The 14,995-nt window shown below is 64.2% G+C and overlaps 1 long non-coding RNA gene across 2 annotated transcripts in view; it reads right to left on the bottom strand.

Moving 5' to 3' along the window:
* The window catches only part of LOC142477065 (uncharacterized), a 49,556-nt gene that overhangs the window by 25,351 nt on the left and 9,210 nt on the right, over nt 1-14,995 (bottom strand). Inside the window, exon 2 of one of the 2 annotated variants that reach the window (XR_012792164.1) lies at nt 14,639-14,937. This is a non-coding gene — a long non-coding RNA (uncharacterized LOC142477065). Of the gene's footprint in view, nt 1-14,609; nt 14,938-14,995 lie in introns of those variants that run through there. The other variant, XR_012792163.1, reaches the window with a different exon arrangement.

Here is a 14,995-nt window from a genome sequence, read left to right as displayed (position 1 = left end):
GGGGGCAGTGCTGAGGGAAGGGGAGGCCCAGCATTACTGGAGGAGAGAAGGGATGGGGGCAGTGATGAGGGAAGGGGAGGCCCGGCATTACTGTAGGAGAGAAGGGAGGGGGGCAGTGCTGAGGGAAGGGGAGGCCCGGCGTTACTGGAGGAGGGAAGGGAGGGGGGCAGTGCTGAGGGAAGGGGAGGCCCGGCATTACTGGAGGAGAGTAGGGAGGGGGGCAGTGCTGAGGGAAGGGGAGGCCCGGCATTACTGGAGGAGAGAAGGGAGGGGGGCAGTTCTGAGGGAAGGGGAGGCCCGGCATTACTGGAGGAGGGAAGGGAGGGGGGCAGTGCTGAGGGAAGGGGAGGCCCGGCATTACTGGAGGAGAGAAGGGAGGGGGGCAGTGCTGAGGGAAGGGGAGGCCCAGCATTACTGGAGGAGAGAATGGAGGGGGGCAGTGCTGAGAGTAGGGGAGGCCCGGCATTACTGGAGGAGAGAAGGGAGGGGGGCAGTGCTGAGGGAAGGGGAGGCCCGGCATTACTGGAGGAGAGAAGGGAGGGGGACAGTGCTAAGGAAAGGGGAGACCCGGCATTACTGGAGGAGAGAAGGGAGGGGGGCAGTGCTGAGGGAAGGGGAGGCCCGGCATTACTGATGGAGAGACGGGAGGGGGGCAGTGCTGAGGGAAGGGGAGGCCCGGCATTACTGGAGGAGAGAAGGGAGGGGGCAGTGCTGAGGGAAGGGGAAGCCCGGCATTACTGGAGGAGAGAAGGGAGGGGGGCAGTGCTGAGGAAAGGGGAGGCCCGGCATTACTGGGGGAGAGAAGGGAGGGGGGCAGTGCTGAGGGAAGGGGAGGCCCGGCATTACTGGATGAGAGAAGGGAGGGGGGCAGTGCTGAGGGAAGGGGAGGCCCGGCATTACTGGAGGAGAGAAGGGAGGGGGGCAGTGCTGAGGGAAAAGGAGGCCCGGCATTACTGGAGGAGAGAAGGGAGGGGGGCAGTGCTGAGGGAAGGGGAGGCCCGGCATTACTGGAGGAGAGAAGGGAGGGGGGCAGTGCTGAGGGAAGGGGAGGCCCGGCATTACTGGAGGAGAGAAGGGAGGAGGGCAGTGCTGAGGAAAGGGGAGGCCCGGCATTACTGGGGGAGAGAAGGGAGGGGGGCAGTGCTGAGGGAAGGGGAGGCCCGGCATTACTGGATGAGAGAAGGGAGGGGGGCAGTGCTGAGGGAAGGGGAGGCCCGGCATTACTGGAGGAGAGAAGGGAGGGGGGCAGTGCTGAGGGAAGGGGAGGCCCGGCATTACTGGAGGAGGGAAGGGAGGGGGGCAGTGCTGAGAGTAGGGGAGGCCCGGCATTACTGGAGGAGAGTAGGGAGGGGGGCAGTGCTGAGGGAAGGGGAGGCCCGGCATTACTGGAGGAGAGAAGGGAGGGGGGCATTGCTGAGGGAAGGGGAGGCCCGGCATTACTGGAGGAGAGAAGGGAGGGGGACAGTGCTGAGGAAAGGGGAGGCCCGGCATTACTGGAGGAGAGAAGGGAGGGGGGCAGTGCTGAGGGAAGGGGAGGCCCGGCATTACTGGAGGAGAGAAGGGAGGGGGGCAGTGCTGATGGAAGGGGAGGCCCGGCATTACTGGAGGAGAGCAGGGAGGGGGGCAGTGCTGAGGGAAGGGGAGGCCCGGCATTACTGGATGAGAGAAGGGAGGGGGGCAGTGCTGAGGGAAGGGGAGGCCCGGCATTACTGGAGGAGAGAAGGGAGGGGGGCAGTGCTGAGGGAAAAGGAGGCCCGGCATTACTGGAGGAGAGAAGTGAGGGGGGCAGTGCTGAGGGAAGGGGAGGCCCGGCATTACTGGAGGAGAGAAGGGAGGGGGGCAGTGCTGAGGGAAGGAGAGGGCCCGGCATTACTGGAGGAGAGAAGGGAGGGGGGCAGTGCTGAGGGAAGGGGAGGCCCGGCATTACTGGAGGAGAGAAGGGAGGGGGGCGGTGCTGAGGGAAGGGGAGGCCCGGCATTACTGGAGGAGAGAATGGAGGGGGGCAGGGGGGCAGTGCTGAGGGAAGGGGAGGCCCGGCATTACTGGATGAGAGAAGGGAGGGGAGCAGTGCTGAGGGAAGGGGAGGCCCGGCATTACTGGAGGAGGGAAGGGAGGGGGGCAGTGCTGAGGGAAGGGGAGGCCCGGCATTACTGGAGGAGAGAAGGGAGGGGGGCAGTGCTGAGGGAAGGGGAGGCCCGGCATTACTGGAGGAGAGAAGGGAGGGGGGCAGTGCTGAGGGAAGGGGAGGCCCGGCATTACTGGAGGAGAGAAGGGAGGGGGGCAGTGCTGAGGGAAGGGGAGGGCCCGGCATTACTGGAGGAGAGAAGGGAGGGGGGCAGTGCTGAGGGAATGGGAGGCCCGGCATTACTGGAGGAGAGAAGGGAGGGGGGCAGTGCTGAGGGAAGGGGAGGCCCGGCATTACAGGAGGAGAGAATGGAGGGGGGCAGTGATGAGAGTAGGGGAGGCCCGGCATTACTGGAGGAGAGAAGGGAGGGGGGCAGTGCTGAGGGAAGGGGAGGCCCGGCATTACTGGAGGAGAGAAGGGAGGGGGACAGTGCTGAGGAAAGGGGAGGCCCGGCATTACTGGAGGAGAGAAGGGAGGGGGACAGTGCTGAGGGAAGGGGAGGCACGGCATTACTGGAGGAGAGAAGGGAGGGGGGCAGTGCTGAGGGAAGGGGAGGCCCGGCATTACTGGAGGAGAGAATGGAGGGGGGCAGTGCTGAGAGTAGGGGAGGCCCGGCATTACTGGAGGAGAGAAGGGAGGGGAGCAGTGCTGAGGGAAGGGGAGGCCCGGCATTACTGGAGGAGGGAAGGGAGGGGGGCAGTGCTGAGGGAAGGGGAGGCCCGGCATTACTGGAGGAGAGAAGGGAGGGGGGCAGTGCTGAGGGAAGGGGAGGCCCGGCATTACTGGAGGAGAGAAGGGAGGGGGGCAGTGCTGAGGGAAGGGGAGGCCCGGCATTACTGGAGGAGAGAAGGGAGGGGGGCAGTGCTGAGGGAAGGGGAGGGCCCGGCATTACTGGAGGAGAGAAGGGAGGGGGGCAGTGCTGAGGGAATGGAGGCCCGGCATTACTGGAGGAGAGAAGGGAGGGGGGCAGTGCTGAGGGAAGGGGAGGCCCGGCATTACAGGAGGAGAGAATGGAGGGGGGCAGTGATGAGAGTAGGGGAGGCCCGGCATTACTGGAGGAGAGAAGGGAGGGGGGCAGTGCTGAGGGAAGGGGAGGCCCGGCATTACTGGAGGAGAGAAGGGAGGGGGACAGTGCTGAGGAAAGGGGAGGCCCGGCATTACTGGAGGAGAGAAGGGAGGGGGACAGTGCTGAGGGAAGGGGAGGCACGGCATTACTGGAGGAGAGAAGGGAGGGGGGCAGTGCTGAGGGAAGGGGAGGCCCGGCATTACTGGAGGAGAGAATGGAGGGGGGCAGTGCTGAGAGTAGGGGAGGCCCGGCATTACTGGAGGAGAGAAGGGAGGGGGGCAGTGCTGAGGGAAGGGGAGGCCCGGCATTACTGGAGGAGAGAAGGGAGGGGGACAGTGCTGAGGAAAGGGGAGGCCCGGCATTACTGGAGGAGAGAAGGGAGGGGGGCAGTGCTGAGGGAAGGGGAGGCCCGGCATTACTGATGGAGAGACGGGAGGGGGGCAGTGCTGAGGGAAGGGGAGGCCCGGCATTACTGGAGGAGAGAAGGGAGGGGGCAGTGCTGAGGGAAGGGAGGCCCGGCATTACTGGAGGAGAGAAGGGAGGGGGGCAGTGCTGAGGGAAGGGGAGGCCCGGCATTACTGGGGGAGAGAAGGGAGGGGGGCAGTGCTGAGGGAAGGGGAGGCCCGGCATTACTGGATGAGAGAAGGGAGGGGGGCAGTGCTGAGGGAAGGGGAGGCCCGGCATTACTGGAGGAGAGAAGGGAGGGGGGCAGTGCTGAGGGAAAAGGAGGCCCGGCATTACTGGAGGAGAGAAGGGAGGGGGGCAGTGCTGAGGGAAGGGGAGGCCCGGCATTACTGGAGGAGAGAAGGGAGGGGGGCAGTGCTGAGGGAAGGGGAGGCCCGGCATTACTGGAGGAGAGAAGGGAGGAGGGCAGTGCTGAGGAAAGGGGAGGCCCGGCATTACTGGGGGAGAGAAGGGAGGGGGGCAGTGCTGAGGAAAGGGGAGGCCCGGCATTACTGGGGGAGAGAAGGGAGGGGGGCAGTGCTGAGGGAAGGGGAGGCCCGGAATTACTGGATGAGAGAAGGGAGGGTGGCAGTGCTGAGGGAAGGGGAGGCCCGGCATTACTGGAGGAGAGAAGGGAGGGGAGCAGTGCTGAGGGAAGGGGAGGCCCAGCATTACTGGAGGAGGGAAGGGAGGGGGGCAGTGCTGAGGGAAGGGGAGGCCCGGCATTACTGGAGGAGAGTAGGGAGGGGGGCAGTGCTGAGGGAAGGGGAGGCCCGGCATTACTGGAGGAGAGAAGGGAGGGGGGCAGTGCTGGGGGAAGGGGAGGCCCGGCATTACTGGAGGAGAGAAGGGAGGGGGGTAGTGCTGAGGGAAGGGGAGGGACCGGCATTACTGGAGGAGAGAAGGGAGGGGGGCAGTGCTGAGGGAATGGGAGGCCCGGCATTACTGGAGGAGAGAAGGGAGGGGGGCAGTGCTGAGGGAATGGGAGGCCCGGCATTACTGGAGGAGAGAAGGGAGGGGGGCAGTGCTGAGGGAAGGGGAGGCCCGGCATTACTGGAGGAGAGAATGGAGGGGGGCAGTGCTGAGAGTAGGGGAGGCCCGGCATTACTGGAGGAGAGAAGGGAGGGGGGCAGTGCTGAGGGAAGGGGAGGCCCGGCATTACTGGAGGAGAGAAGGGAGGGGGACAGTGCTGAGGAAAGGAAAGGCCCGGCATTACTGGAGGAGAGAAGGGAGGGGGGCAGTGCTGAGGGAAGGGGAGGCCCGGCATTACTGATGGAGAGAATGGAGGGGGGCAGTGCTGAGAGTAGGGGAGGCCCGGCATTACTGGAGGAGAGAAGGGAGGGGGGCAGTGCTGAGGGAAGGGGAGGCCCGGCATTACTGGAGGAGAGAAGGGAGGGGGACAGTGCTGAGGAAAGGAAAGGCCCGGCATTACTGGAGGAGAGAAGGGAGGGGGGCAGTGCTGAGAGTAGGGGAGGCCCGGCATTACTGGAGGAGAGTAGGGAGGGGGGCAGTGCTGAGGGAAGGGGAGGCCCGGCATTACTGGAGGAGAGAAGGGAGGGGGACAGTGCTGAGGAAAGGGGAGGCCCGGCATTACTGGAGGAGAGAAGGGAGGGAGGCAGTGCTGAGGGAAGGGGAGGCCCGGCATTACTGATGGAGAGAAGGGAGGGGGGCAGTGCTGAGGGAAGGGGAGGCCCGGCATTACTGGAGGAGAGAAGGGAGGGGGCATTGCTGAGGGAAGGGGAGGCCCGGCATTACTGGAGGAGAGAAGGGAGGGGGGCAGTGCTGAGGGAAGGGGAGGCCCGGCATTACTGGAGGAGAGATGGGAGGGAGGCAGTGCTGAGGAAAGGGGAGGCCCGGCATTACTGGAGGAGAGAAGGGAGGGGGGCAGTGCTGAGGGAAGGGGAGGCCCGGCATTACTGGAGGAGAGAAGGGAGGGGGGCAGTGCTGAGGGAAGGGGAGGCCCGGCATTACTGGAGGAGAGAAGGGAGGGGGGCAGTGATGAGGGAAGGGGAGGCCCGGCATTACTGGAGGAGAGAAGGGAGGAGGGCAGTGCTGAGGAAAGGGGAGGCCCGGCATTACTGGGGGAGAGAAGGGAGGGGGGCAGTGCTGAGGGAAGGGGAGGCCCGGCATTACTGGATGAGAGAAGGGAGGGGGGCAGTGCTGAGGGAAGGGGAGGCCCGGCATTACTGGAGGAGAGAAGGGAGGGGGGCAGTGCTGAGGGAAGGGGAGGCCCAGCATTACTGGAGGAGAGAAGGGATGGGGGCAGTGATGAGGGAAGGGGAGGCCCGGCATTACTGTAGGAGAGAAGGGAGGGGGGCAGTGCTGAGGGAAGGGGAGGCCCGGCGTTACTGGAGGAGGGAAGGGAGGGGGGCAGTGCTGAGGGAAGGGGAGGCCCGGCATTACTGGAGGAGAGTAGGGAGGGGGGCAGTGCTGAGTGAAGGGGAGGCCCGGCATTACTGGAGGAGAGAAGGGAGGGGGGCAGTTCTGAGGGAAGGGGAGGCCCGGCATTACTGGAGGAGGGAAGGGAGGGGGGCAGTGCTGAGGGAAGGGGAGGCCCGGCATTACTGGAGGAGAGAAGGGAGGGGGACAGTGCTGAGGGAAGGGGAGGCCCGGCATTACTGGAGGAGAGAATGGAGGGGGGCAGTGCTGAGAGTAGGGGAGGCCCGGCATTACTGGAGGAGAGAAGGGAGGGGGGCAGTGCTGAGGGAAGGGGAGGCCCGGCATTACTGGAGGAGAGAAGGGAGGGGGACAGTGCTAAGGAAAGGGGAGGCCCGGCATTACTGGAGGAGAGAAGGGAGGGGGGCAGTGCTGAGGGAAGGGGAGGCCCGGCATTACTGATGGAGAGACGGGAGGGGGGCAGTGCTGAGGGAAGGGGAGGCCCGGCATTACTGGAGGAGAGAAGGGAGGGGGCAGTGCTGAGGGAAGGGGAAGCCCGGCATTACTGGGGGAGAGAAGGGAGGGGGGCAGTGCTGAGGGAAGGGGAGGCCCGGCATTACTGGATGAGAGAAGGGAGGGGGGCAGTGCTGAGGGAAGGGGAGGCCCGGCATTACTGGAGGAGAGAAGGGAGGGGGGCAGTGCTGAGGGAAAAGGAGGCCCGGCATTACTGGAGGAGAGAAGGGAGGGGGGCAGTGCTGAGGGAAGGGGAGGCCCGGCATTACTGGAGGAGAGAAGGGAGGGGGGCAGTGCTGAGGGAAGGGGAGGCCCGGCATTACTGGAGGAGAGAAGGGAGGAGGGCAGTGCTGAGGAAAGGGGAGGCCCGGCATTACTGGGGGAGAGAAGGGAGGGGGGCAGTGCTGAGGGAAGGGGAGGCCCGGCATTACTGGATGAGAGAAGGGAGGGGGGCAGTGCTGAGGGAAGGGGAGGCCCGGCATTACTGGAGGAGAGAAGGGAGGGGGGCAGTGCTGAGGGAAGGGGAGGCCCGGCATTACTGGAGGAGGGAAGGGAGGGGGGCAGTGCTGAGAGTAGGGGAGGCCCGGCATTACTGGAGGAGAGTAGGGAGGGGGGCAGTGCTGAGGGAAGGGGAGGCCCGGCATTACTGGAGGAGAGAAGGGAGGGGGGCATTGCTGAGGGAAGGGGAGGCCCGGCATTACTGGAGGAGAGAAGGGAGGGGGACAGTGCTGAGGAAAGGGGAGGCCCGGCATTACTGGAGGAGAGAAGGGAGGGGGGCAGTGCTGAGGGAAGGGGAGGCCCGGCATTACTGGAGGAGAGAAGGGAGGGGGGCAATGCTGATGGAAGGGGAGGCCCGGCATTACTGGAGGAGAGCAGGGAGGGGGGCAGTGCTGAGGGAAGGGGAGGCCCGGCATTACTGGATGAGAGAAGGGAGGGGGGCAGTGCTGAGGGAAGGGGAGGCCCGGCATTACTGGAGGAGAGAAGGGAGGGGGGCAGTGCTGAGGGAAAAGGAGGCCCGGCATTACTGGAGGAGAGAAGTGAGGGGGGCAGTGCTGAGGGAAGGGGAGGCCCGGCATTACTGGAGGAGAGAAGGGAGTGGGGCAGTGCTGAGGGAAGGGGAGGCCCGGCATTACTGGAGGAGAGAAGGGAGGAGGGCAGTGCTGAGGAAAGGGGAGGCCCGGCATTACTGGGGGAGAGAAGGGAGGGGGGCAGTGCTGAGGGAAGGGGAGGCCCGGCATTACTGGATGAGAGAAGGGAGGGGGGCAGTGCTGAGGGAAGGGGAGGCCCGGCATTACTGGAGGAGAGAAGGGAGGGGGGCAGTGCTGAGGGAAGGGGAGGCCCGGCATTACTGGAGGAGAGAAGGGAGGGGGGCAGTGCTGAGGGAAGGAGAGGCCCGGCATTACTGGAGGAGAGAAGGGAGGGGGGCATTGCTGAGGGAAGGGGAGGCCCGGCATTACTGGAGGAGAGAAGGGAGGGGGACAGTGCTGAGGAAAGGGGAGGCCCGGCATTACTGGAGGAGAGAAGGGAGGGGGGCAGTGCTGAGGGAAGGAGAGGCCCGGCATTACTGGAGGAGAGAAGGGAGGGGGGCAGTGCTGATGGAAGGGGAGGCCCGGCATTACTGGAGGAGAGCAGGGAGGGGGGCAGTGCTGAGGGAAGGGGAGGCCCGGCATTACTGGAGGAGAGAAGGGATGGGGGCAGTGCTGGGGGAAGGGGAGGCCCGGCATTACTGGAGGAGAGAAGGGATGGGGGCAGTGCTGAGGGAAGGGGAGGCCCGGCATTACTGGAGGAGAGAAGGGAGGGGGGCAGTGCCGAGGGAAGGGAAGGCCCGGCATTACTGGAGGAGAGAAGGGAGGGTGCAGTGCCGAGGGAAGGGGAGGCCCGGCATTACTGGAGGAGAGAAGGGAGGGGGGCAGTGCTGAGGGAAGGGGAGGCCCGGCATTACTGGAGGAGAGAAGGGAGGGGGGCAGTGCTGAGGGAAGGGGAGGCCCGGCATTACTGGAGGAGAGAAGGGAGGGGGGCAGTGCTGAGGGAAGGGGAGGCCCGGCATTACTGGAGGAGAGAAGGGAGGGGGGCAGTGCTGAGGGAAGGGGAGGCCCGGCATTACTGGAGGAGAGAAGGGAGGGGGGCAGTGCTGGGGGAAGGGGAGGCCCGGCATTACTGGAGGAGAGAAGGGAGGTGGGCAGTGCTGAGGGAAGGGGAGGCCCAGCATTACTGGAGGAGAGAAGGGAGGGGGGCAGTGCTGAGGGAAGGGGAGGCCCGGCATTACTGGAGGAGAGAAGGGAGGGGGGCAGTGCTGAGGGAAGGGGAGGCCCGGCATTACTGGAGGGGAGAAGGGAGGGGGGCAGTGCTGAGGGAAGGGGAGGCCCGGCATTACTGGAGGAGAGAAGGGAGGGGGACAGTGCTGAGGGAAGGGGAGGCCCGGCATTACTGGAGGAGAGAAGGGAGGGGGGCAGTGCTGAGGGAAGGGGAGGCCCGGCATTACTGGAGGAGAGAATGGAGGGGGGCAGTGCTGAGAGTAGGGGAGGCCCGGCATTACTGGAGGAGAGAAGGGAGGGGGGCAGTGCTGAGGGAAGGGGAGGCCCGGCATTACTGGAGGAGAGAAGGGAGGGGGACAGTGCTAAGGAAAGGGGAGGCCCGGCATTACTGGAGGAGAGAAGGGAGGGGGGCAGTGCTGAGGGAAGGGGAGGCCCGGCATTACTGATGGAGAGACGGGAGGGGGGCAGTGCTGAGGGAAGGGGAGGCCCGGCATTACTGGAGGAGAGAAGGGAGGGGGCAGTGCTGAGGGAAGGGGAAGCCCGGCATTACTGGAGGAGAGAAGGGAGGGGGGCAGTGCTGAGGAAAGGGGAGGCCCGGCATTACTGGGGGAGAGAAGGGAGGGGGGCAGTGCTGAGGGAAGGGGAGGCCCGGCATTACTGGATGAGAGAAGGGAGGGGGGCAGTGCTGAGGGAAGGGGAGGCCCGGCATTACTGGAGGAGAGAAGGGAAGGGGGCAGTGCTGAGGGAAAAGGAGGCCCGGCATTACTGGAGGAGAGAAGGGAGGGGGGCAGTGCTGAGGGAAGGGGAGGCCCGGCATTACTGGAGGAGAGAAGGGAGGGGGGCAGTGCTGAGGGAAGGGGAGGCCCGGCATTACTGGAGGAGAGAAGGGAGGAGGGCAGTGCTGAGGAAAGGGGAGGCCCGGCATTACTGGGGGAGAGAAGGGAGGGAGGCAGTGCTGAGGGAAGGGGAGGCCCGGCATTACTGGATGAGAGAAGGGAGGGGGGCAGTGCTGAGGGAAGGGGAGGCCCGGCATTACTGGAGGAGAGAAGGGAGGGGGGCAGTGCTGAGGGAAGGGGAGGCCCGGCATTACTGGAGGAGGGAAGGGAGGGGGGCAGTGCTGAGAGTAGGGGAGGCCCGGCATTACTGGAGGAGAGTAGGGAGGGGGGCAGTGCTGAGGGAAGGGGAGGCCCGGCATTACTGGAGGAGAGAAGGGAGGGGGGCATTGCTGAGGGAAGGGGAGGCCCGGCATTACTGGAGGAGAGAAGGGAGGGGGACAGTGCTGAGGAAAGGGGAGGCCCGGCATTACTGGAGGAGAGAAGGGAGGGGGGCAGTGCTGAGGGAAGGGGAGGCCCGGCATTACTGGAGGAGAGAAGGGAGGGGGGCAGTGCTGATGGAAGGGGAGGCCCGGCATTACTGGAGGAGAGCAGGGAGGGGGGCAGTGCTGAGGGAAGGGGAGGCCCGGCATTACTGGAGGAGAGAAGGGATGGGGGCAGTGCTGGGGGAAGGGGAGGCCCGGCATTACTGGAGGAGAGAAGGGATGGGGGCAGTGCTGAGGGAAGGGGAGGCCCGGCATTACTGGAGGAGAGAAGGGAGGGGGGCAGTGCCGAGGGAAGGGGAGGCCCGGCATTACTGGAGGAGAGAAGGGAGGGGGCAGTGCCGAGGGAAGGGGAGGCCCGGCATGACTGGGGGAGAGAAGGGAGGGGGGCAGTGCTGAGGGAAGGGGAGGCCCGGCATTACTGGAGGAGAGAAGGGAGGGGGGCAGTGCTGAGGGAAGGGGAGGCCCGGCATTACTGGAGGAGAGAAGGGAGGGGGGCAGTGCCGAGGGAAGGGGAGGCCCGGCATTACTGGAGGAGAGAAGGGAGGGGGGCAGTGCTGAGGGAAGGGGAGGCCCGGCATTACTGGAGGAGAGAAGGGAGGGGGGCAGTGCCGAGGGAAGGGGAGGCCCGGCATTACTGGGGGAGAGAAGGGAGGGGGGCAGTACTGAGGGAAGGTGAGGCCAGGCATTACTGGAGGAGAGAAGGGAGGGGAGCAGTGCTGAGGGAAGGGGAGGCCCAGCATTACTGGAGGAGAGAAGGGAGGGGGGCAGTGCTGAGGGAAGGGGAGGCCCGGCATTACTGGAGGAGAGAAGGGAGGGGGGCAGTGCTGAGGGAAGGGGAGGCCCGGCATTACTGGAGGAGAGAAGGGAGGGGGGCGGTGCTGAGGGAAGGGGAGGGCCCGGAATTACTGGAGGAGAGAAGGGAGGGGGGCAGTGCTGAGGGAAGGGGAGGACCCGGCATTACTGGAGTAGAGAAGGGAGGGGGGCAGTGCTGAGGGAAGGGGAGGCCCAGCATTACTGGAGGAGAGAAGGGAGGGGGGCAGTGCTGAGGGAAGGGGAGGCCCGGCATTACTGGAGGAGAGAAGGGAGGGGGGCAGTGCTGGGGGAAGGGGAGGCCCGGCATTACTGGAGGAGAGAAGGGAGGGGGGCAGTGCTGAGGGAAGGGGAGGCCCAGCATTACTGGAGGAGAGAAGGGAGGGGGGCAGTGCTGAGGGAAGGGGAGGCCCGGCATTACTGGAGGAGAGAAGGGAGGGGGGCAGTGCTGAGGGAAGGGGAGGCCCGGCATTACTGGAGGAGAGAAGGGAGGGGGGCAATGCTGAGGGAAGGGGAGGCCCGGCATTACTGGAGGAGAGAAGGGAGGGGGGTAGTGCTGAGGGAAGGGGAGGCCCAGCATTACTGGAGGAGATAAGGGAGGGGGGCAGTGCTGAGGAAAGGGGAGGCCTGGCATTACTGGGGGAGAGAAGGGAGGGGGGCAGTGCTGAGGGAAGGGGAGGCCCGGAATTACTGGATGAGAGAAGGGAGGGTGGCAGTGCTGAGGGAAGGGGAGGCCCGGCATTACTGGAGGAGAGAAGGGAGGGGAGCAGTGCTGAGGGAAGGGGAGGCCCAGCATTACTGGAGGAGGGAAGGGAGGGGGGCAGTGCTGAGGGAAGGGGAGGCCCGGCATTACTGGAGGAGAGTAGGGAGGGGGGCAGTGCTGAGGGAAGGGGAGGCCCAGCATTACTGGAGGAGAGAAGGGAGGGGGGCAGTGCTGAGGGAAGGGGAGGCCCGGCATTACTGGAGGAGAGAAGGGAGGGGGGTAGTGCTGAGGGAAGGGGAGGGACCGGCATTACTGGAGGAGAGAAGGGAGGGGGGCAGTGCTGAGGGAATGGGAGGCCCGGCATTACTGGAGGAGAGAAGGGAGGGGGGCAGTGCTGAGGGAATGGGAGGCCCGGCATTACTGGAGGAGAGAAGGGAGGGGGGCAGTGCTGAGGGAAGGGGAGGCCCGGCATTACTGGATGAGAGAAGGGAGGGGGGCAGTGCTGAGGGAAGGGGAGGCCCGGCATTACTGGAGGAGAGAAGGGAGGGGGGCAGTGCTGAGGGAAGGGGAGGCCCGGCATTACTGGAGGAGGGAAGGGAGGGGGGCAGTGCTGAGAGTAGGGGAGGCCCGGCATTACTGGAGGAGAGTAGGGAGGGGGGCAGTGCTGAGGGAAGGGGAGGCCCGGCATTACTGGAGGAGAGAAGGGAGGGGGACAGTGCTGAGGAAAGGGGAGGCCCGGCATTACTGGAGGAGAGTAGGGAGGGGGGCAGTGCTGAGGGAAGGGGAGGCCCGGCATTACTGATGGAGAGAAGGGAGGGGGGCAGTGCTGAGGGAAGGGGAGGCCCGGCATTACTGGAGGAGAGAAGGGAGGGGGCATTGCTGAGGGAAGGGGAGGCCCGGCATTACTGGAGGAGAGAAGGGAGGGGGGCAGTGCTGAGGAAAGGGGAGGCCCGGCATTACTGGAGGAGAGAAGGGAGGGAGGCAGTGCTGAGGAAAGGGGAGGCCCGGCATTACTGGAGGAGAGAAGGGAGGGGGGCAGTGCTGAGGGAAGGGGAGGCCCGGCATTACTGGAGGAGAGAAGGGAGGGGGGCAGTGCTGAGAGAAGGGGAGACCCGGCATTACTGGAGGAGAGAAGGGAGGGGGGCAGTGATGAGGGAAGGGGAGGCCCGGCATTACTGGAGGAGAGAAGGGAGGAGGGCAGTGCTGAGGAAAGGGGAGGCCCGGCATTACTGGGGGAGAGAAGGGAGGGGGGCAGTGCTGAGGTAAGGGGAGGCCCGGCATTACTGGATGAGAGAAGGGAGGGGGGCAGTGCTGAGGGAAGGGGAGGCCCGGCATTACTGGAGGAGAGAAGGGAGGGGGGCAGTGCTGAGGGAAGGGGAGGCCCAGCATTACTGGAGGAGAGAAGGGATGGGGGCAGTGATGAGGGAAGGGGAGGCCCGGCATTACTGTAGGAGAGAAGGGAGGGGGGCAGTGCTGAGGGAAGGGGAGGCCCGGCGTTACTGGAGGAGGGAAGGGAGGGGGGCAGTGCTGAGGGAAGGGGAGGCCCGGCATTACTGGAGGAGAGTAGGGAGGGGGGCAGTGCTGAGGGAAGGGGAGGCCCGGCATTACTGGAGGAGAGAAGGGAGGGGGGCAGTTCTGAGGGAAGGGGAGGCCCGGCATTACTGGAGGAGAGAAGGGAGGCGGGCAGTGCTGAGGGAAGGGGAGGCCCGGCATTACTGGAGGAGAGAAGGGAGGGGGGCAGTGCTGAGGGAAGGGGAGGCCCGGCATTACTGGAGGAGAGAAGGGAGGGGGGCAGTGCTGAGGGAAGGGGAGGGCCCGGAATTACTGGAGGAGAGAAGGGAGGGGGGCAGTGCTGAGGGAAGGGGAGGGCCCGGAATTACTGGAGGAGGGAAGGGAGGGGGGCAGTGCTGAGGGAAGGGGAGGGCCCGGAATTACTGGAGGAGGGAAGGGAGGGGGGCAGTGCTGAGGGAAGGGGAGGCCCAGCATTACTGGAGGAGGGAAGGGAGGGGGGCAGTGCTGAGGGAAGGGGAGGCCCGGCTTGCACCCTACACTTGCTCCATGTATGAAGAGGCGGGCCAAAAAACAAATCTTGGCAGAGTGACAGCACGGGCAGCCAATCAGGAGAGGGGGAGTTTTTTTTGTTTAAACCATTCTTGCAGGCTTGCTTCCCGGGGGCCGGACCAAATGATTTTCACGGGCCGGACGTTCCCCACCCCTGCTTTATAGGAACAAATCCTCCCTAAGGCCCTCATGCAGTAAACAGCGTTAAGCCACTTATCACCAGCTTATCGCCAAAAAAGCCTACAGCGATTCAGTAAGCCCAGAGAAGCTGGCAATAAGAGCAAAAATTACCGTTTTTTTTGCCGAAAAATAAATAAATAAAAATTACAAATCGGCAGACGCGCGGTGATAAGCCACTTTTTGGCACTGATCGCCAGTTTTTCAAACACGCTCAATTCTATAAGCCCTGATCTGCTTATTGCGGCTGATCGCCACTTTAAAATTGCTGTTTCTTCTCCAAATTGTCCAGCCACAAAAGTTGGCAAGAAGCTGGGGTGAAGCTGCGATGAAAATAAAATGCATGTGTCCCAGAGCTGATATCCATTAATATCAGCACCAGAGACCCCCGGCATGAATCCGATGCATAAAAAATGCATTTACAGGCAACTTCATTACCGCCAAGGCAATGAAGGGGTTATATACCCGTGCCAGGCTTATTGCGGGTAGCGGGGGTGGGTGAAGGTGGTATTTGGCCCTGGGTGGGTGTTTAGGCCTTGCGGGGTGTTGCGGGATGACTTAACCTCTTCTTTACCTTAGTGGTTAATACTGCTAAGGTAATGAAGGGGTTAATCCCTCCAGCTACCCCCCCACCCGGTAGGCCTAAACACACTTCCTTGGGGCCAATACCCCGTACACCCACCCCCGCTACCCACAATAAACAAAAATACACATAATAGCCTCACTATCCAACCCTAGGTCCCTAATAAACCATTACAATATTCATAAAACCATTATTTTTTTTACACACAGGATTAATACCGCAGTCCAGCAGGGGTCCCCGGTGGTCCAGATGGGTGTCCGCAGGTTCCACAGTTCACTCTGGGGGGTGCCCATCGGTGTCTGGAGGACTTCGGGTTGTCCCCGCTAGGCTCCGTGGGCCTCCAGGTGGTCCCCGCGGGTGTCCGTGGGCACCAATGCGTCCACACGGTTGTCTGGGAGCTTTCAGGTGGTTCCCACAGGTGTCTAGGGGCCCTCGGGTGGTTCCCACGGGTGTCTGGGGGGCCCTCGGGTGGCCCTGTGGGTGCCCGCTGGCCTGCTGTACCAATCCTGTATTTAAAAAAACAAAAACATGGCCAACATTTACATCAATACAGCTCCCCCACCC

This window comes from Ascaphus truei, unplaced genomic scaffold (assembly GCF_040206685.1).
Source record: "Ascaphus truei isolate aAscTru1 unplaced genomic scaffold, aAscTru1.hap1 HAP1_SCAFFOLD_1910, whole genome shotgun sequence".
Taxonomy (NCBI): domain Eukaryota; kingdom Metazoa; phylum Chordata; class Amphibia; order Anura; family Ascaphidae; genus Ascaphus; species Ascaphus truei.
This window is presented reverse-complemented; position numbering and strand designations above follow the sequence as displayed.